The 21,054-nt window shown below is 41.5% G+C and overlaps 1 long non-coding RNA gene across 1 annotated transcript; it reads right to left on the bottom strand.

Annotated features, from left to right (window-relative positions):
* Positions 1-6,074: 6,074 nt before the first annotated feature.
* On the bottom strand, positions 6,075-20,986 carry LOC112540477 (uncharacterized). The gene is made up of 4 exons (XR_003084559.2): positions 20,246-20,986; positions 15,538-15,599; positions 12,676-14,544; positions 6,075-8,348 (listed from the first exon to the last, which is right to left on the bottom strand). It is a non-coding gene; the product is annotated as an uncharacterized LOC112540477 (long non-coding RNA).
* Positions 20,987-21,054: the final 68 nt, after the last annotated feature.

The raw sequence follows: 21,054 nt of genomic DNA, 5'->3' as shown, positions 1-21,054 counted from the left end.
GTTAGGTTTTGCCCCCCCCAAAGGACAAAGAGAGAGAAGTTAAGTGATTCAAGGCAGAGAAGGGACTGGCAACCTGGCTGATGCTGGTAGAGTTTTCTCCTGACTCAAGGATGGATGGAGAGCTCTTCACTCAGCAATAGTTGTCGTAGTTCTCTAGGACAGGAAGAGAAGAGAAGCAGGGCTGTTCCATCAGCTCTGCCGAATCACCTTGTGCTTTCCTCCCCAAATTCTCTTTCTGAGTAATTATGTCAAAGGGGTTGTCCTGTACTGATCTGGAAGATCCCTTGGGTGCCTTTGTTGGCAAAACCATTTTTTAAAAAATGGCTTTGCTGGAGTTTCATTTCGTCCCATAGTAGTAACAGCAAAATACGAAGATTTATTTCACACTTTTAGTAGAAGATTCTTTAGCCTTGTAGGCGCAGGCACTCTGTCTTGATGGCCACCTTGGTTTACCTCCCTAAGCCGTCTACAATGGGAATGTAAAGAAGGGAAATAAATGCTCCAGTGGGGCTGGGGGTTGGGGTGGGAATAGAAACACCAGGAAGATAGAAGAGAGACACCAACCTCCAAGCCTCCAAAGTCATCCACAGGGAGGTTGTCAAAATGTGCAAGATAGCAGACTGCTATTACGAGTGTCAGCGTTACTTGTGAAGGGGAAGAAAACTCCAGGGGACAGGGGAATTAGTGAGATGGCTCCCTTATTTTTAACTTCCTTTTATTCTCTGTTTTATTTTGTTTTATATAAGTTTAATGTATTTTACTGTTTTTAGCTTTGTTGTACGCTACCCAGGGTCACCTGTGATGAGATGGGCGGCTATATAAATTAAATAAACAAACAAACAAACAAATAAATAAATAAAACAGCGTTAACTTGTACTCTTGCGGACAGGCAATGCCTGGTTTGTTTATGCCGATCCGTTAAGTCATTCTGGAAGCTTGCTTTGCCTGAAGAGCAGGTCTAAAGTGCTTTAAATAAATGAACTAAATTAATTAAAGCAGCCATTACTATAAAATTAAACAGGGGAACAATTATATCGCTAAAATGAAGTGGCTGCTGTTAATTAAGAAGCAGAAAAATTAGCAGGAAACTTTAAACACTCTCAAGAGCTTTCTTAGTAGTTGGTTTTGGCTGGTATCTTATCTGAGGGAGAGTATAATGTAATGGTTAGAGAGTTATATCTGCACGGGGCGGGGGGGGGAATGGCTGAGTTCGGACTAGTGTGAATGAAATAGACATTTGTTTACATACAATCTGGACCCGTAAATCCTATTAGCAGCCCTGGTTCTAACTATCCCCGGAATTGATGTCCCTGATAATTATAGTAATAGTATCTCTTTCTCTTGCTTATACACTAGGAAAACTGGTCATTCTAAAAACATTATGTCAGAAAGGGAAGCTCTTTCTCTCTCAAAGTCTTCGTTTAACAAGGCATGATGATTCTGGCATGATATGTGCCTGACCTAATCTGCTACTAACTCTGGCTAAAGGATTCAACCAGGAAAAGCTGTGGCAAAGAGTTGTAGCTATGTTTGATAGCATTAGCCTTTCTCACAGATGCCGGCCACTTCTCTCAATCTCTCCATCTTTTTTTAACAGTGTCAGAAAATAAAATCCATAGTGGTAGATTCTATGGACAGAGCTGCTTGGATGACTGAGGAGGCCAATAAATTGGTGAAAGAAACAAACAAACAGGCCTCCCAATGGTGAATTGATCTACATTTTTTCCAAATAATCCAACATTCTGGGTTCGCGTAACACCTTAAATCACCACAAATTAATGCAGTATTCTGGGTTTGCCCAACAGGCTAAGCTAAATATAATAGACTATCTGCATTGTGTGCATACATCTGTACAGAAATATTTTCCCATAGAATTTTTAATTTTCAATCCTCAGGATTGAACATTTAACTTCTGTGTTTAAGCTCCCGAGGATGGGGTGGCAGACTATTCTGGACATGCTGGATTTCTGAACCCTGCTAAATTGTGTTTTTCCCCCTCTTCCCTGTGCTTTCTTTGGTTTTCTCTTAGTACATTACATGAATTGATTTTAATCACAGCGCTCTTAAGTTTTTCTTTTCATTTCCATGGCCTTGATTTTATGGTTGTGTTTTCTGTTATGTATTCATAGGTGGCCAGAATGATGAAAAAGTCTTTGCCCTTATGCTGTGACGTCACACTCAAGGATGGGAGGGGAAGAGTTTGCTTGGTGACATCATGATCCATGTTCTGTCACTGGCCCCCCTTGCCCCCCTCCTGCAGCCTAGATTTGTATTTTGTTCTATTGCTGAAAACCACCTTGGCCGACCTTTACAAGCAGAAAAGCCGGGGAAAGACACGGCATAATAAATGCAACAAATAAAACCCCATCCGCTGGGGTTGGGAGAGAGGTGTAGATGTTGGCGGCCGGAGAGTCTAGCGCGGGCACAATCCTCAGATTGTTTAAAATTTTTACCCTGCAGTTTGCCTGGTCTGCCAACAAAGCCGTGGATAATTTTTGTGGACCGGCGCAGCCTGTTTGTCTGGTATGTGGCAGCTTGGACTGGAGAGCCCCGTTGTGGTGCAGCATCTGCCGCTTGCTTGCTCCCCACATGCCACCAACGGTGGCTGCCGAGGAGGGTTTCTTGTTTCCATTGGAATTCTAGCCATCCGCACTAATCTTCTGAGCGGCCTTTGATGTGCCTGTGAATCTGCGCCTTTGTCCTCTTCCAGGGGCCTCTTTCTCGCAAGGGATCGTTCTTGGCTTTCAATCCTCTACGGCAGGAGACTCCTTTCTGTAGAAAGCTCCAGACCAGAGCCCCGTTTGTTACCTTCTCTTCCTAATTTCTTTTTACTCGCATGCAGGGGCAGATTGAACAGGCACAGCAAGAGAAAGAAAAGCAGCCTTGCTGTTGGTGGAAGAATTACTGTGGGTCCTTTCCAGTTGTGTTTGCACCGATCAACCTCTGTATCCGGATCAGAGCAAGCCCAGACGCCACTCCAGGCAGCTAGCAAAAAATCCAGCTTGATGTTTATTTATTAAACATCAGCAAATATCCAGAACAGTTAACTGGCAAAAAGGGATAAAAGGCGGGCAAAAGCAGGGAGAGCGAAAAGTATGAGCAAACGGGCAAGAATTTACATTCTCTAAACATCTCTAGCAGAACTTTCCAGAGCCACTGGAAACAATCCTGTGGGTAATTAGCATGGACGGTCCCAAAAGGAGGGGCCTTTGGTTATTTGAGTCTTAACCCTTTTATATGCATAACAGCAGCAGAAGAGGTGGAAAGTAGGACACCAGGTGATCCCCCCTCTATCCTGCACCCTGAAGGAAACTGTTTATGGATGGGGATGATGTATCCAGCATTCCCCTTCTCCTCAGCTCCATGCACCAAATTGTGCACTATAATGAGTTGTGCTTGAAGTCCCAATGCTTCTCACAGCCTAAGGAAATGTCATCAGTTAGGCACTTGGGTTTTATCTGCACGTCTTTCACATGGTGCAGTTCAGTGTCTGCATGTTCCATATTGAATCTGTGTTTCTTTACATCTGCAGTTCTGATACCTCAGATAATTTGGCTGGGACGAGCAGTAGCCTGTGCACCCCCAGGTTCCCTGCACGCTGGTTCAGCAGCGCAGTATTCAGGCTCTGTAGAAGATGGGGCTATGACGCCTCGCCTCTCGCTGCACCAGGCGATGGGTGCTGCCAAAAAAGAGTACGTATCCCACAGTTTTGCTATCAGATTGATCTCCAACCCAGTTGAAATCTGTATATCCAATAGGTTTTGGATGATTTGCTACAGGAAGTTTTCAAGTAAAGTCAACTAAATATCTGCCTAAACTTTTTACTCCTGTCTGGTCTTCTTGCACTGGGTCACCAACCTTTCTATTTAGCAGACCAACTTCACTGGCTACATCAGCTATGCTCACAGATACAACGTATAGTAGCTTTTCCCACAGCTATCCCACATGGCTCGTTACTTGCCAACTTGGATTCCTCCTTTGTTCAGGTATCCAGCTGATACCTGTACAGCTGGGTGTACAGGTAGTCCTCACTTACTGACCACAGTTGGGACTGGCAACTCCATCACTAAGCGATGCGGTCATAAAGTGAAACATCACATGACCACGCCCAACTTATAATGTCCGTCCCGGCTGTGGTCATTAAACAAATCACCGTGGGTCGTTAATCACCGCGACTTGCTACTTCCTGCTGGCTTTCCCATTGACTTTGCTCATAAATGTACACTGGTAGCCAAGCACCAGTGACTTTGGGGATGCTATGATGGCCGCAAGTTCAAGGACTGGTCATAAATCACCTTCTTCAGTGCCTTCAAAACTTTGAACAGTTGCTGAACAAGCAGTCAGTAAGCAAGGTACCTCTACTTGACTCCTTTGCCTCACTGAGGCCTAGAAACTTTATTAGGTCTATTGATTTTGTTTTTGATTAAGCAAGTAGAGTCCACTTTGTTCCTTTTTATTCCAGTACCAAGAGAGTAGGCAATAACCCCAAGAAGATTTACGTCCACTTCTTTATTTAAATTCTTCGCTCTCTTGTCTTCTGTCATCTGCACATAAATTATCAATACAACAAAGAATGTACATATGTCTTCCATTTTTAATTGTTTTTTTAAACATGGATCAGCATTTCCATGTTCATGTTTTGTAACCTTTGGTTCATCAGACCATGCTCTGGCTGCTTGCGTTAGACCATATATGGATTTTGCAATTTACACACCAGTTTTTCCTTTTCCTGTCTTTTCAAAATCTGGCAGTTAGTAGATGTAAATCTCCTCTTTCAAATCACCATGCAGAAAGTCTGTCTTAATATTTAAATGCTGCACGTGCAATTTTCTAAATGCTGCTACAGTTGGTAGTATTCTGATGCTTCCATGTTTAGTGATAGGTGAAAAAACATTGCCATAATTTTTGCCATATTTTCGTGCACAGCCTTTTGCTACTAACTTAGCTTTGACACTGTGGATTTCCATGAGCATCTTGCTTTGCTTTGAAAACTCACTTTCAGCCTACGGCTTTCTTGTTTTTTGGTAGCTCTGTTAGAATCCATGGTTTTTGTACAAGGATTCCATGTCTTCCCATGTAGCTTCCCTCCATTTCTGTGCCTCAGTTGATGGCAGTCCCTGTATTTCTTGCCATGAATTGGGATTGCACATCTAGCTGTGCAATACATTCTCTCAGATGGGTTCCTTTAGTAGATCTTTGAGATCTTCTTAATTCTAATTCTGGGTCTGATTGTGTCAGCAGCCCCTTCTGGATCTCATCTATCACCATCACCACCACCACCACCACCACCTGCTTCTCTTTGTGAACTTCCTGGATAGGTCCAGGTACTAATAGTAAAATTAGGCTGGTTTGTACCAGTAGGAGAATACTGAAGCTCATCTGGGGTCATATTTTCTTCTTACTTAAAATGAACAACACTGCACAGATGTTTACTTCTTTCAAGTCCATAATCCTGTAGTCTTTTGTTCCTATTTGACAGCCCAGTATTATTCCTAATTTGGTTTCTCATTTAATTTATTCCTTTTTTCTTTAGGGATATATGCATAAGCCTTGCATCCAAATGCATTTAGCTGTGGCAGACTGAGCTGCTCCTATTCCATACCACGTAGGGGGGTTTAACTGCACCTTTCACTGATAAATGGTTTTGCAGAAAAACAGCTGTATTAACTGCTTCTCCCCTAAAGTAGCCTGATAACTTTGCGTCAACCAAAAGACACCCTATCATAGTTAGTGGGCTTTTCTTTCTGCAACCTCATGTTGTTCAGGGCTATAACTCAGTGCTTTTTTCATGTTTTATGCCTTGTGTTTTTCAAATTCCTGGTTGCAATATTTTCCCCATTATCAGATTTCAATCTCTTTATTTTTTTTTCCTAGACATGTTTTCAGTGTAAGCACAGTGCAGTTTGAATGTCTCAAGCACTTACTTTTATTGGTTAAGAGAGAGGTGCATGTATATTTTAAGTGACAGTCTATGAACACTATAAACTAAGTTTTCCCACCCTTCATTTTGATTGACATGGGACTACGAATGTCTGAAAATATTTTCAGTGGCTGGCTGACTGGCCGGCTGGCTTGAATTCAAGCCCAGGAAAACTGTTCCTTCTTCCTTGTGGTTTTAAACAACAATCATATTTTGATTCCCTTTGTTTCTTGCAAGGACAAATGTTCAAGCCAATTGGCACATTCTCATTCTTTATTTTCTTAAAAAGACACTAATACAGTATCTGTGACCAAATCTTCCATGCCATTCTGAAGGATGATTATTCTACGCGCATCCTCTACTCTGCTTGCTTTAGGTTGTATAAATTCTAGCAAATTCGTTCCATTGTGCTTCCCGATTAATATTACTTCAGGGTCTTTTGTTACAGAGCAAAGCCCATTTTAAGCATGATTTTATAGCCACGTTGTACAAAATAACATTTAGACTTATGTAATTTGCATCCAATTCAGGTTCATAATATGCTTCTTGAAATGTTATATTCTTCCTTTCATTCTGATTTAACAGGCACTTCAGTTACTGCCTTCTCCATATATATTTATCAACTTTGCATTTGCTAAATTAACTTATCCTTGATAAGATTCATCAAAACTAATACACTCATTTTGTATTATTATTATTATTATTATTATTATTATTATTATTATTATTATTATTATTATTTTATCCCTTTTTATATATAACTCAAGGCGGCCTCCTATTTTCCCCACAACAACAATCCTATGAAGTGGGTTGGGCTGAGAGAGAGTGACTGGCCCAAAGTCACCCAGCTGCCTTTCTTGACTAAGGGAGGCCTAGAACTCACAGGAACCTGGTTTCTAGGCCAGCACCTTTACCACTACACCAAACTGGCTCTATTTGTTGCAAGTACATTGATATGATGCACCACTATCTAGCAAAAATCAAGGGGTTATTAAATTTGTTATCTGAAAAATATAAGTATATAATAGAATTAATCAAAATTCATGATAAAATTTCCCTTGAGAATGTAATTGCCAAACATCACAAGACAGTGACTTATGATTTGACTTCTGCCTTCTCTATTAACTCTGTTTGTTGCAAGCCAGTTGCAAAGCAAACAAATGGCAATCACATGACTGTGGGAAGCTACGACGGCTGCAAACATGCACCGGTTGCAAAGCGCCCGAATGGCAATCATGTGACTGCAGGGTGCTGCAATGGTTGTAAATGCAAGGATAGATCACAAAGCTATTTTTTTCACATTGTTGTAACTTTGAATGGTTACTAAACAAGGCAGTCGGCAACCAAGGACTACCTGTAACTAAAAGGAATTCTCGAAACAAGATTGAAAGAGAATGCAATGTTTACAAAGCTATAACCCATACAACAAAGAGAAATAATGAGATCAGGTGTCCTTAAAAAAAGGTCAAGCTTGCATAGGGATTGCAAAAACAATGAAATACAGACAAAGAAACAATATTTATGTTAGCAAATAAATGCTTACTTGAAATTGGACATGATTTTGAAAGGAAAAACAAATGTAATAACTCCTTGATTAAATGATCAGAAAAGTTCACACTGTTTCATTTTAGTGTCTTCTGAATAGACAGCTACTCTCACACATGTTCCATTAAGATTCCATTCCCTGATAATTTTGAATTCATGAGTTTCCTGAACATTGAAATATAATTGCTCATTCCTCAGCATGCATATGTCTATCTTAGCTTGTCCCTTAGGCCTCGAAGCTCCCTGGGGTACTTTAGGCCGGACCCTCTTTTCTCCACCCAAGGGCCAGTGTGGGGGTGGTGGTAAAGGTATTGGTCTAGGAGTGGGGAGACCAGGTCCCAATCCTCCCTTAGGCCTCAAAGCTCTCTGGGTGACTTCAGGCCAATCCCGTTCTCTCAACCCAACCTACAGTATATCAGAGGATTGTGGTTGTTGAGGAAAAAAATGGGAGGTGGTAATGTTAGATACGTTGCCTCGAGGTCCTGAATGAAAATTAGATGTAAATACTAACCATCCTTAGGTTAATATTGCTATAGTATTTTGCAATGTTGGGATTATTTCCAAATATATGAGCACTGCTTAACGGCAGATGTGGACCCTTAAGCAGGCAGCACCACCGCTAATCCTACCTCGAATTCTCTAAGGCAGCAGCCATCTCCATCGAAGCATTTCTCTTTTTCTCCAATTCTCTCGCTCCAGTTTTGCAGGGAAGCAGAGCCCGTTCTGTGATTAGGTTAGACAGCAGAGTTTGGGGATCGGGTCGTTTCACATGGGGCAGATATCCAGCCGTAGCACGTTCTGTGAACCAGGCCAGCACTGAAGCAGGGACCTCCAACTCAGATGCCACCAGAGGACCAGTTCGTTAGCCCAAGGGCAGGGACACCTATGGAGGGGTTAAAAAAAAAAAAGATCAAGATAGAGGCTGCGACTGCACAATTGGAGCTGCAACTGCACAATTGGAGCTGCAACAACCTTTTCGAACCCATGCTGCAACAACATTGAAGGCTTTCATGCACACACAAGTCTCTCATGAGTAAAAATGAAGAAAACAAGTGTTGTGGCCTGCCACTGCATTTTTAAGTTATTGCAGAACAACTCTTTTTGCCACTTCACTTTGGGCGTTCAGGGGATAGTTAGGGCTGCTGCTGCAGTTGGAGCTGCCATGTGCTGGATGGCTCTCACGTGGAGAGCGCCTATGAGCAGGGAGGACGTTGGCTTTGCGGAAGAGAACCTGCTGGGTACTCCCCCAGTAACGCAGCAGGTGATCAAACTTTAGTTTGCTCACGTCGGCCCTTTATGGTAGGCCAGGTCAGAAATCACTCCACAAGGACTACTACAACTCTATCGTTGTAATATAGAGTATATAGTAACACAGTGATTCTCAAACATTTTGGGCTCAGGACCCCTTCATTCTTAAAAATGATTGAGGCCCCCAAAGAGTTTTGGTTTATGTGGGTTATATCTTTTGATATTTACTGTATTAGAAATTAAAACTGATAATGTTTTAAAAAATATTTACTTATTTGATTTTACAGACCCCCTGAAAGGGTCTCAGGGACTTCCAGGGTCCCCAGAGCACACCTTGAGAACCACTGTAGTAACAGAATCTTGAAAGCCTGACAGTGTTTCTCTCATACTAAAGAGAGTCAAGGCAGGGCAGTCTTGAGTTTCTTCCTTACAACTTCCTGTTTTTCCAGACTAAGATCACATTTTCCTAGGCCTCTATTCTACTGCTGTTTCAAAGGGCCCTGAAGACCTGGCTCTTTGCCCAGGCCTTTGGCAAGCATGACTGAAGCCCCCTTTCCTTCTTTTTCTTTGTCCACATCTGGGTTTGTTATCTCTGCCATCTTTGTTCTTTTTTGTTTGCGTTGTTTTCTTGTTTTAATGTTTTTAACACTTTGTAAATCGCCTAGAGTTGCTGGGAGTTGGGCGGCATATAAATTTAATAAATAGATAATTTCTTCAAGGTACTCCTCCCTTTTTGGGGGATCATTCTCACCGCCTGATACATGCCATGCAATGTTCACTTTCCTAACTATCGATATGGGCTGCAGGAAATGATCTGGAGAGCACGTGGCCTGCGGGCTGCAAGTTTGAAAGCTTTGCATTAAGCTGTAATAATATTACGGCAATATGGTTTATTTGCTTGGGTGTAGCATGTTATGTAAATATTACTTGTGCTTTGTTAATCTTAGAGTTTAGCAAGTTATTTGAACCCAGACATAGGCTTGCCATGTGAAAAGCTGCAAAAAGAAAAAAAATGTACACTTGAATAAAATGCCACATATGTTTAATATAATTTAATATAGCTACTGTATATTGCTAGCTTTCTTAGTAAGCTGCTTGTAGAATTCAGCCAAACCAAGTTAGTAAAAAATAAATTATTAAATAGGCCTTAAACAGGTCACTATAACTAACTGATTTCAATGCCACTTCTCATACGTCAGTCGCACAAGAAACAATACCAATTTTGAAAGATGGGATTCAAACAAAACAGTATTTGAAACAGATGGTGGGTGAAAATCAAATCACTTTTTTCACTTAAGGCATATGTCCAAGGCCAAAGAAAGAAAGAAAAACTGTGATCTTTAGGAAAGTAAAGAAAGTACCGTCTGTGTTCCTGATTAATCGAAAAGGAGCTCTATTTTTTAAAATCCTAAATAAAAGCAACTCTTTGCAATAGGGAACAGGTGGCAACCTTATGTAGGCATGCCTGCAAGAGAAGTTGCAAAGAAAGATTCCTAGGCCTCAACTTGCCACAGAGCAAAGTACCACCTCATCATCTGTAAATGCTCAAAATGTGACTTATGAAACAAGCATTTTCTGCTGAGTCATCCCGGTAGGAGGTAGAAATGCACACTAGGGAAGTCTTGAGCGCTGAATCATAAATCAGATTAACATCTCACCTTGTTTCTGCCTTTTCAGCGCAGTCTCACACCTCTGGTCTACTTATTAATATTTTCTGTCTCTTTCTATCCCCAAGGAATTCATGGAGGAAAGCACGAGAACCAAAGGCAAAAAGTTTGAAATAAATTTATTTTCAAAGCTGAATGGCATTGGTTAAGTTTGCAATGGAGGAAAGCAGTGTAGGGGAAGTGAATTTTCCAGGTCATGCAAGTCTTCTGTGACTCTACCTAGCTGAATTTCTCAAAGGACTTGTATGTAATAACCTCAAGTTCAATCCCCAATATTTACAAACAGAATTGCAGGGTTGGGGGTTGGAAAGGAGAATATTGAGAGCCATTTCCAGCCAGTATACAGGAGCATGTTGTATTAACTTGAATGAGTAGCCTGACTTGGCAAAAATATAATTTAAGTATTATTTATTTCTAGTCCCCATGAGAACTAGACATTTGTTTTTTACCTGACATCAAAACTTGGAGCCAAACAGTAATGCTTGCAGGGGTATAAGGCCCAACCCAAGATCCCCAATTCAGTCTTTGGTATTTCCAAACATGATTAGAGAAAATCCTCTAACCCTCTGAAGAGCTGTGCATGTCACCTGCATGGACAAAATGGACAGGAGGCAGTTCTCTATACCTGTGAATACCCACGCTGGGCAGGAAAACAGGATCAGATAAGCAAATCCAGTTTTCATGCAGGTTAGTGTTAAGGTTTGCAGGAAAATTAGATGTGCGTGAAAGGATGTGTTTTCCAACACTACTTTCCTTTCCCCTTCCCTACCCCCCAAACACCCAAAGCAAGATGCAGATGTTAATAATACCAATTTACTGGTCAGACTAGTAGCCTACCTTTCCTCTAGGACAGCAACAATGCAAGCTTTTTTGGCCTGAGGCCAGGGTTTTTAAGGACATATTTTTACCTCCCAGGTTAGGATCAGTTCACTCAAGGAGCTCTTCCCATCAGTTAAAGACCCAGTGGCTCTATTTGCACAACAGACTAAGCTTGGTTAGGATTTTTGCAGCTTAGCGGGTTTATGAACACAAAGCATTTTTTTCAAGAAATGGTTAATAGTGAAGTGTGTTGCATGAACTCAGCCTAACAATCATGGGGTGGGAAGAGGTATTCTGGTGATGTTGCTGGGTGGGTGGAAATGAACATTTCTGGCCCTTTGGAGGGATGAGAAGGTGACATTTTCATTATTAAAATGATCAACGACGACTATAATAAAACCTAAATAGGATACCACTAAAAATTAGACAATTTGCTACCAAATGTTGGGGGTATGATCTGAAATTGGGGGAGGTGGAGGTTGCGAGGCAGACTGTGGCCCACAAGTTGCTGTAGACATTCAGGATGACGTAGGTACCCTTCAGTGTTATCCTCAGAACAACCTACTTATGAGGCTGGCTGGCTGGCCGAGAGATACAGGCTGGTTGAAGTCTTTCAGGGAACTTCCTAGGGCTTCCTCAGCCCTGGGTTCATCAGCCACACTTCTTGGTTCTCTGTATTAGCACAAATCCACATCCAGACAGAGCAGTAAAGCTGAAAGAGGCCAAACCGCTGGAAGGGGAGGAATCTTAATGGATGGCCTTCTTCATATAACTGCAAGCCACAAAGAAACCCTGTTCCCTTTGCCTGGCAGTCCTACAAGAACTTATCACTCTGCCTGAAAGCTTCATCTGAGGAACTTCTGCTTAAAGATTTGGGAAACAGTGTAGTCAGTGATTTGCTGGGGTTTGACTTAGCATGTAGTACCAATCCAGCCACTGTAGTTTATTAATCATGATCTATAGCTTAACCTGTTGAGCATTACCAGTTAATTTACACAATAAGCTATAGTTAAACCAACTATGATTAACCCAGGCAAAGCATCCTTGGTATTAACTGGGAGGATTAATGGAGTCTGTAACAAACTTAAGAAATACATTATCTAAATAACAACCATTTGTTTAGTGACTGTTCGAAATTACAATGGTGCTGAACAACGGGACTTACAACTGGTCCTCACACTTACAACTATTGCAGCACCCCCATGGTCATGTGATCGTGATCCGGGGGCTTGGCAACCAGCTCACACTTATGATGGTTGCAGCATCCTGGGATCATGTGATCACCATTTGCAACCTTCCCAGCCAGCTTCCAGCAAGCAAAATCAATGGGGAACCATGTGATTCACTTAATGGCCACAGTGATTCGCTTAATGACCACTGCAAAAATCATAAAATTGGGCGCAACCTGTTTAACAGCAAATTTCCCAGTCCCTATTGTGGTCATTAAGCGAGGACTATCTGTAATGGAATACTTACAGAATACTCTTACCGCAGAAATTGTGCAGCAGCCACCATGCTGCACTTCTAGGAGCAGGTTAAAACGGTTTTCTTTTAACATGTTTTTGGTTCCAGCTGACTGTAGGAAAGAAGGAAGGAAGGAAGATCATCCTTGGACAGAACAATGTAAAAAACAACTGGGGCATTTACAAGGGGAAAGGTCAAGAAAGTCAAGATGGCAGCCACAGCTATGTGATCCAAGCCTTGCCCCTTTTCATATGTCATGGCCACCATCTTTGCTTCTGGACTGCCACCCCCTCGCACAGACATCCCTGACTGTAGCCTCTGAGCCCTACATTTGCCTGGTCTAGTTTATACCTCTTTTGCCAGCCTGGCCTAAACTTTAAGTTCTCAAGGGTAATCAAGTCTGGTTAATTTAGCAACTTTTAAATGTCTAGAATACCTCAGAGTACATTGCAAGAGCTTCCTTCTGAAGCTAACCTAATGGAAAACTTTTAATAGGGTGATTGATTTTCACTCCTTGCTTTTAAGAGCAGCCCGGAAAAACTGACATTTTGCTGTTGTTTCTGGCAGAGATAAAACATAGGGAAAAGCTGAAGCAGCTACATTTCTACATGTCAGGTTGTTAAAAGATGTGGGAGCAGAGTTGGTAAAAACTAAAAAAGAGCAATTGTAAATTGACAAGTATGACTTTTAATTCTTGGTAAGCCTGTTTTTCTGATTCACAAATATTGTTTATCCTTTTAACTGCAAATGCAAATGTCCTGTAGTTTCTGAAACCTTAAATAGCTTTCCTTAACATAATATCCAATTTTGGTGGTGTGGGGAATGGATTTATCTGCCTTTATGTACAGTAACAATTTTTATTAATTGAATCATTATCTACCATGCATTGTAATTTAATTCGTTTTAAATAAGAACTAGATCTCTGCCTCTATGTTGTGTCTCTCTTTAATTCTGCTGCCAAAACTTTACTTTCTTCATGCCAATTTCAGTTTCACACCTACCAGCATTTTTTCCCCAAGGGAAAACAAACCCAGATTTTTGACAAGATGAAAAAGGATTTAAGAAACCTGAGGAAAACATAAGATAATAGCTTGATAGGAAAGTCAGAGAGATGCCCTGTTAAAAAAGAGCCAGTTGATCAAAGGATGGTTCTTTCATATTGCACACTTCTGTGGAAGCACCAAAGTGTTCTTAATTTGCTGGAGAATGTGAGAATTTTACAGAGTGTATAATTAAAGCATTCCCCTTTAGCACAGGCTTGAACGGCTGTGTCTAATAAACGGCCTTTTCTTTCCCACTGCATATGTGGCTTCAACACGTCTCGATTGCTGAATTTCAACCAGGTGGTGTCATGGATTTTTTTTTTTTGCAACTGCCTTCCTTTCTCGCCTGGGTTTCCTGGAGGGTTGTTTTTTTCAGTTATTAGCCATAGCAAGCATGAGAAGTCTGGAACAAGATGCAAAATGCCAACCCTCTGCTGTGCACACATATGAGTATACCAGAAAGGTGTATCTGGCTATGAAATTGTGGAAGCGGGGTGTGGGGGGGGTGACTTTGAAGCAGAGAAAGACAGTCCAGGGAATCGATAACCCTCATCCCTCCTGTTTGGCATTCTGCAAGCTGCAGTGTGCAACCTTCAATTTCAGCTTATCATCACTGCAGTCAATTCCCTCCCTCCCCGTTTTTCCAATAGAAAAAGTAGTACATCCCTAGTGAGTTACAGATTGCAGCTTAACAGGGCATCTCTTTATTCAAGCAGCTGTATCAGCATCTTCCATCCTCTTTTCCTTCTTTTTCAGAGGTAAAGTAGAATACATCTGCATGGTGGTATGGCAGGTGAGGGGGGAAAGGAGAAAGACATATGCCAAACACCAAGGTGGACTGCAAGATAGAAAAAATGACAGGTTGCAAAACTTTGGCTCTGCAGCTTCACAAATGATGCATTGATTAGCTTTTTAAAAAGACTTTTTCCTTCTCATATTTGCTACACTGTAGTATGAAAGATCCCATTGGAATACACAGATTTGGCTGGAGGAAAACCCTTCAAATAAGGGTTGTTGAAAGCACAGACATTGCAGCAGGGTGGGGGAAACACAGGGCAGTGAGACTGGCCAATTTTGCAGATCTGTGTCTGGCTCTTTTTTTTCCTCTCCTATGAAAAGGTCTTCCAAAGTTCCTGAACGGTAGGATGGCTTTGAAGGTTAGAAAGCTCTCTGTATTTCTAAGAATATGCCTCTGCTGCTGTATTGTTACCAATAAAATACTGTATAAAGATACTGGCAAATCAACCATGACTTCTGATGACTGCATCCATGCAATTTTCTTCATAGTTTTACATCTTCCAGAGTTTTTTATTTTTTACATCCTACTCTGGAATTCCCTGTTGGTCCAACCTATAGTAAGAAGTTAATCTTTTCCTCAATTAGGTTGAATCTCAGTCAGCTGCCCAGCCCTGCTCACTGCCTCATGTTTACTACTGGTCAGATGGGTTACAAAGCACAAGATGGTGCTACAACCATGTAATCAAAGCTCCAACCTTTTTTATGTACACATAAAAAGGGGTGGGGCTTTGATTGTGTAATTGTGGCAACATGTTGCCTTTTTTTGACACCTCCATTAGGTGGTCCTCACAGTTCAACACAACTATTTAGTGGTCCAGAGCTGCAGAAAGTTTGAAAAGTGTTACATCAGAGGGATCTCTGGGAAAAAAAACCCAGATTATTGAGGGAATCATTACCCCCTGAAGTTAAATCCCAAGAAAGCTAATGGATAAATCTGTTAGGATCTGGGAGGTAGTTTTAGGTGGTTAATCTCTGTTTTTTCCTGTTAGAGTATAAAACTAGATGTAAGAGAAGTAGTGGGGTTGTTATTTACTTTTATTTCTTTACTGGTGTGCTGGATGAGTTTCTTTGCACGGCTCAGGTAAAATTTCTTATCTGCAATGGAGAGAAAAAGATTAACAAATGTTATAAGAGTTTTGCTAAACATAACCTATTGCATAATCTACAAGAGAATTACATTCAAGACTGGGATGGGCAGGCCATTTAATAGTGTTTAGCTAAATAGAACTTCCAGCTTCAATTATTATATTCCTTAGAGAAAGAGAAACGGAGAGTTATGAGTTGTATTTTCTGTTATTGGGCTTCTTCAAATCATCTAGTTAACCATGTTGGGAAACAAAATGCTTATATGGATTACCTTGTGTTTGATTTTGCAGGATTCTCATGTTAAAACTGCTATATTTTTGTTACTTTTTTTTTTTTTTTGCATAATCCATTCTGCCAGCCATGGGGTGAGAGAAAAAACCTTTAAAACCCATTGTTTTAATTTCATCAGCTTTATTTTAAAAATGTGCAGATAAATTTTATACCTAATGCTGATGTCCTTTGTTTGCAGGATATAGAAGAATGAGCTTAAGTAGTTGTATGACTTTAACTGGAACTATGGGTGAAACAGCTTTAGATAGAATACAAAGTTGAGTGACATATGCTAAATCTTGATTTGTTTAGATTTGACTTTGTGAACCAAACCTAACCACTTTTGCAAACTGATCTGTATTGTGTGAATCCAACCACACGTTTAGGGATTGAATTTGCTGTTTCAGACATTAACTTATTTTGGTGAGTGATCTTGCTTGGACACGGATAAAGAAGCTGTTCAACAATTCTCATTATTTTGGTCCATAGACTGTTAGGGTAACTTATATTGTATATGGCCATGAAACTGGTAAATGTTGGACTAGTAATATTTTGTCAAAGCTATAGTATTTCACTGTAAGAATAAATTCTGGGTCCATTCATATTTAGTAATGCAAGTTTATCAATATCGTTTTGTAGTTGGCTTTAGTGGAAAAACTACCTGCATTCTATCTGGAGGTTGAGTTGTGGCAACTGGACTTCTTTTCTTTTGGTCTGATCTGTTTTGCTGCTTCTCCAAGCAGCTTCTTCAGTCTAGAAAGTTGGTTGGGGGGACCCCATAAATGTCTTCCAGGGTGGCCACGTTTCTCACTGACATGACGGGCTCATTGAAGGGACAATAGGAGATGTGATTAGTGAAGGAAGATAGGAGAAGAAACCACCTATCTTCTCTCCTATTCCTTCACTAATTCTATCCTTCACAAGACTCTACTAATCACATCTCCTATTGTCCCTTCAATGAGCCCGTCATGTCAGTGAGAAACGTGGCCACCCTGGAAGACATTTATGGGGTCCCCCCAACCAACTTTCTAGACTGAAGAAGCTGCTTGGACAAGCAGTGAAACGGATCAGACCAAAAGAAAAGAAGTCCAGTTGCCACAACTCAACCTCTAGATAATTCCACCTGGATGACAGATAATTCCACCTGGATGACTGACAATCTTCATCAACATGCCTACATTCTATTTACATATGTGGCTGTATATTATACTCAGATGACTAGTCATTGCTTAAAAACTAATGTTTGGTCTTTGGATGGGAGTTTTTGGAGCATATAATATTCAAAGAAGGTACTCTGAAAGGTAACATCTTTTCTACATTTTAGTGTAAGAGTGGTCTCCCTGACCACTTGCTTCTAGTGGTAAAAAAAATGGAAATGTGTCCCACCTGTTAAACTGTAAATGTCACACAAATGGTAAGTACGCACATGACTTGATTTTACAGTTAATCACTCCGTCTAATTAGGAAATGAGTGGTGAGTGCCAAAAGAATGGTTGCCAAAACAGTGCTACTGAGAAATGAGAATGGGAGTACTGGGGAATAAGTTACAGGGGTGGGGTGAGGGAATAGGAAGACAAGAAACAACTCTGTTGAGATTGGAAATTTCTGTCGTAAGTTGTTTGCCAACACATTTACCTGTGGTTACTCAACACATGACACACTGAACTAGAAATTAACCACATGCATGCTGGGCTTACACAACACTATGCTAAACTTTTGGTTCAGTAGATGATGTAAACTCAGGCATCAAATGACCTGGAAAATAAAAAAAAAGTGGAGATAAAATGCCTACTTGGAGGAAATGGCTGGCTGGGTCTCTGATTAGGAGTAGAGCAGTAGAGAAAGGATGATGCATGACAACACTTTGGGGCAGCTTCCATTTGTTTAACATAACTCAAATTGGAGACCTTTCAGGATTGCTGGGCATATTGGGGATTCTGAGAACATGTAGAAGGTATTGTCACAAAACAGATCATGAGGAAGTGTTGCATATTCACAGAATGATCGCTATTGGGGCCCCTTTCAAAACACCAATTTATAAGTATCTTCTCTAACTCACTGCTCTCTAACATGCATACAGGAAGCTGCCTATTCCCTGGTTATCTTTGCTGCTTTTCTGGTCAGGTGGGCATACTTCCAAACAAAGCACTGGCCTGCAGCCTTCCCCATTTTCTAAGAAAACTTCTGGAGCCCAGAATCATCATAGAAATAAGGTCAAGTTGGAGAGTGCTTTGTTTTGCAGCATGCCAGTGTTCCAAGTTGTTAAATGATGTATGATATTGGGGGAATGGGGGGCAGGAGGCTTGGCAGGTGTCAAGGAAAGTATCTAACATAGAAAAGTGGTCCTCTTTCACTCGTGTGGATATTGAATGCTTTTTGTGATTTGCTTGTACCTCTAAAAAGATTACAGGACAGTTACTCAGATACTGAGATGTGTAGATTTATCAACTGATCAACTATTTAATATCACTTCAAATTTATTGGGATGACAACCAACTCTACTGTGGAAGGGAATATATGAGATGGGATCATTTACTATCTTAATGGGTTAAAATTCAAAGAAAAATGCTTAGGATGGAGATGGCTTGCAAGTTGGTACTGAATAAACCAAATATGTGAATTTGTATTTTTCTTCACTAATGTACTGAAGATATCAAGATTCTGAGCTGGCAGCTAAGGTCTTCTGTTTGAATCTTTCCCAAGTTATTTAAGGAAAATTACATTCTGAGCCTTGGATGCCCCCCTTCACTCTGTAATATGGAGTAGATAATGTTCACAAAGTGGCTATAGGGATTATATCAATATAAAGTGTTTGAAGCTCTTAAAACCCTCCAAACCTGTTGCATTAAATGCTGTATTTTCTTAGTAATCCTGGTATTAGTTGTTAAATTCCATTTCTTTGCCTTTGCTGTCTGAAGAATTATACTATGAAGCCTTCGATGAGGACAAGAATTATATGTAACCTGCAAAGAGCCTGTGGGATTGAAGGGGCCAAAAATCAATGAAATTCAGGTTAGTGAGGAAGCAGAAGGTGTGTGAGTACCACTTCTGAGAGGAGGGTCAAGCACTTTTTGTAAGCACACAGTTGAGTTGATGCTAGGACCCTTAATCGTTCAATCCACAAAGCACTTCAGTGGGAGGTTACAAATGCAATAGGATTTTAACCCCTTTAGCCATACTACCTGATATCTCTAAAATAGAGTGATTTTAGGATTGGATAGAGAGGTAATCTGCATTTTTCAGCCAGGTAGTTAAATCAAAGGAGTAAGCCCTGTTAGATGGTTGAGCAAAAACATTAAAAATTGTGGCATCTTAAAGAATGTCAAAGAAATTCAGTGTTACTGCTGGACTTTCCTGTATTTCTGGACTATTAGAGCTAGTAAAGTTGAGCTTAATTATGTGGTCAGAGACAACTTCCTTGAGGAAAAAGCCATCACTGATTTTAACTGACCAAATCGCCAGTTCCAGAAATTAAAAGGAGAGAAGCATGAATTGTTCCCAGGTATTATTTATTGTATATTAAAGCTGGGTTCACAGATCAAGACTTGTTTTAACCATTGTGTTCAAGAAGCCATAATAGCTGGGTTTACATATCAAGCCATAAATTGTGATTTACAAACCATGTTGTCTAGGTTCATGCAACATGCTAAGATGACAATCAGCATGTTAGTTAAGCAAGATCTCTGAATCCAGGCTAAATGTCCTATAATTATTAAAGCTGCAGTGTGTTGTAAGTGTTGATGGGCAACGGGTTGGATTCTATGGCAGTGAATATAGAGATCAGATTCAGTCAAAACTTGAGCAAGAGAGGCACCAACAATAGAAATGCAAAGCACCCATTCTTGGATTCAGTTGGAAAATAGGTACTGGGCAGTATAATCTTAGCAACTTAATATTTTATTTTAAAATACACAGCATTGCCAGATGGAGAATTGTTATAACTGAATGCCATCGATCTTGAGTAACTTTCTAATATAGTCCTATCCTAAAAATAGAGCTTAAGAGTCTGCAGTAAGCTTGTTTAATGTTAATTGGAATTACTTCCAGGTTCAATTAGGATTGGACTGCCGACTTCTGTCTTTTGCACGCCAGGGAGTAGGCTTTTAATGGTTATTTCTATTCTCTTCACAGCTGCAGTGCAAGGGATGGGATATATAATCTTTAACCACTAAATGCAACTTGCTTCAGAGTGAAATGGATAAGGTTCTGCTCATGCCTTCAGGAAACTCTGAAACCAGCACTGGGGCCCTTTTGGGTGTGATCAGCTTGGTATTTGGCTTCCTGACTTTCAGGAGAACTTACTCCTGAGTAAATGCTCCCAAGGCCATGTCCCCCAGGCTGATTTGTAGCCTCTGCCAGCCTTTTGGGGACGATATCACACCCACCTGACGGTCTTCATTAACGATGTATTGGCACAACAGTAGCTGGAAAAGGCCGGAGGCCGCTGAGGAAAAGGCCGAAGTCTGAGGGAAAATGTGCCGTTTGAGGAGATTTCCTGGGGATATATTTTTTTTCCCAACATGAAGAAAGCTCTGATTTGAGGATGGCCTTCTCATACTTTGAAACAAATCTGAGTGTCCAAAATTGGATGAGTCTTCTGTTTTTAAAGCTGATTACAATGCGGGGGCAGTTAGGGAATTCCCGCTCCGCAGACTGCCTGGAGAGGCCTTTCTGCCCTTTCCCCCCGAGAGCACGCTCCGTTTCAAAGTGAGCGAGGGAAGAGCCCGGGCTGGGGGGGGGGGGCTGAGGGACCAGCCCCGGCCTTCACCCTCTCCTCCATCTTCCCAGCGCTCAAAAGAGAATCCAGCGCAGCTTCCCCCCCTCCACTTTTTTTAATCCCCCTCAGCCGCTTGAGGAGAACGGGCCATCCCATTCTCGGCCTCGGCGGGGGTGCCCGTCTCGCGACCCCCCCCGCCCGACGTTGCGCCCGCGCGCCTCTCGCCTCGCGCCGTAAGGAAGGCAGGGGAAAGGCGGGCGCGCGCGCGCGCCCTCTCCTCCTCCGCTCGGCTTGCCCGGCTCTCCTCGATTCTCTCTTCTCCCCCCCCGTTCGCGGCGATGGTACGGTCCGGGGGTTAGCGGAAGCGCGGCCGCTGAGGCGCTGCCATGTTGAGCCGCCTCCGCCTCCTTCGCCGCCGCCGCCGCCGCCGCAGCAGCAGCAGCAGCAGAGGCAGCCGCCGCTTGTGCTTTGTTGTCG

Source organism: Python bivittatus, unplaced genomic scaffold, assembly GCF_059951505.1.
Source record: "Python bivittatus isolate LINGU-HERP-01145 unplaced genomic scaffold, Pbiv_v1 ctg000690_np1212, whole genome shotgun sequence".
NCBI lineage: Eukaryota > Metazoa > Chordata > Lepidosauria > Squamata > Pythonidae > Python > Python bivittatus.
The sequence above is the reverse complement of the archived record's forward strand: the minus strand, read 5'-3'. Positions and strand labels throughout refer to the sequence as shown.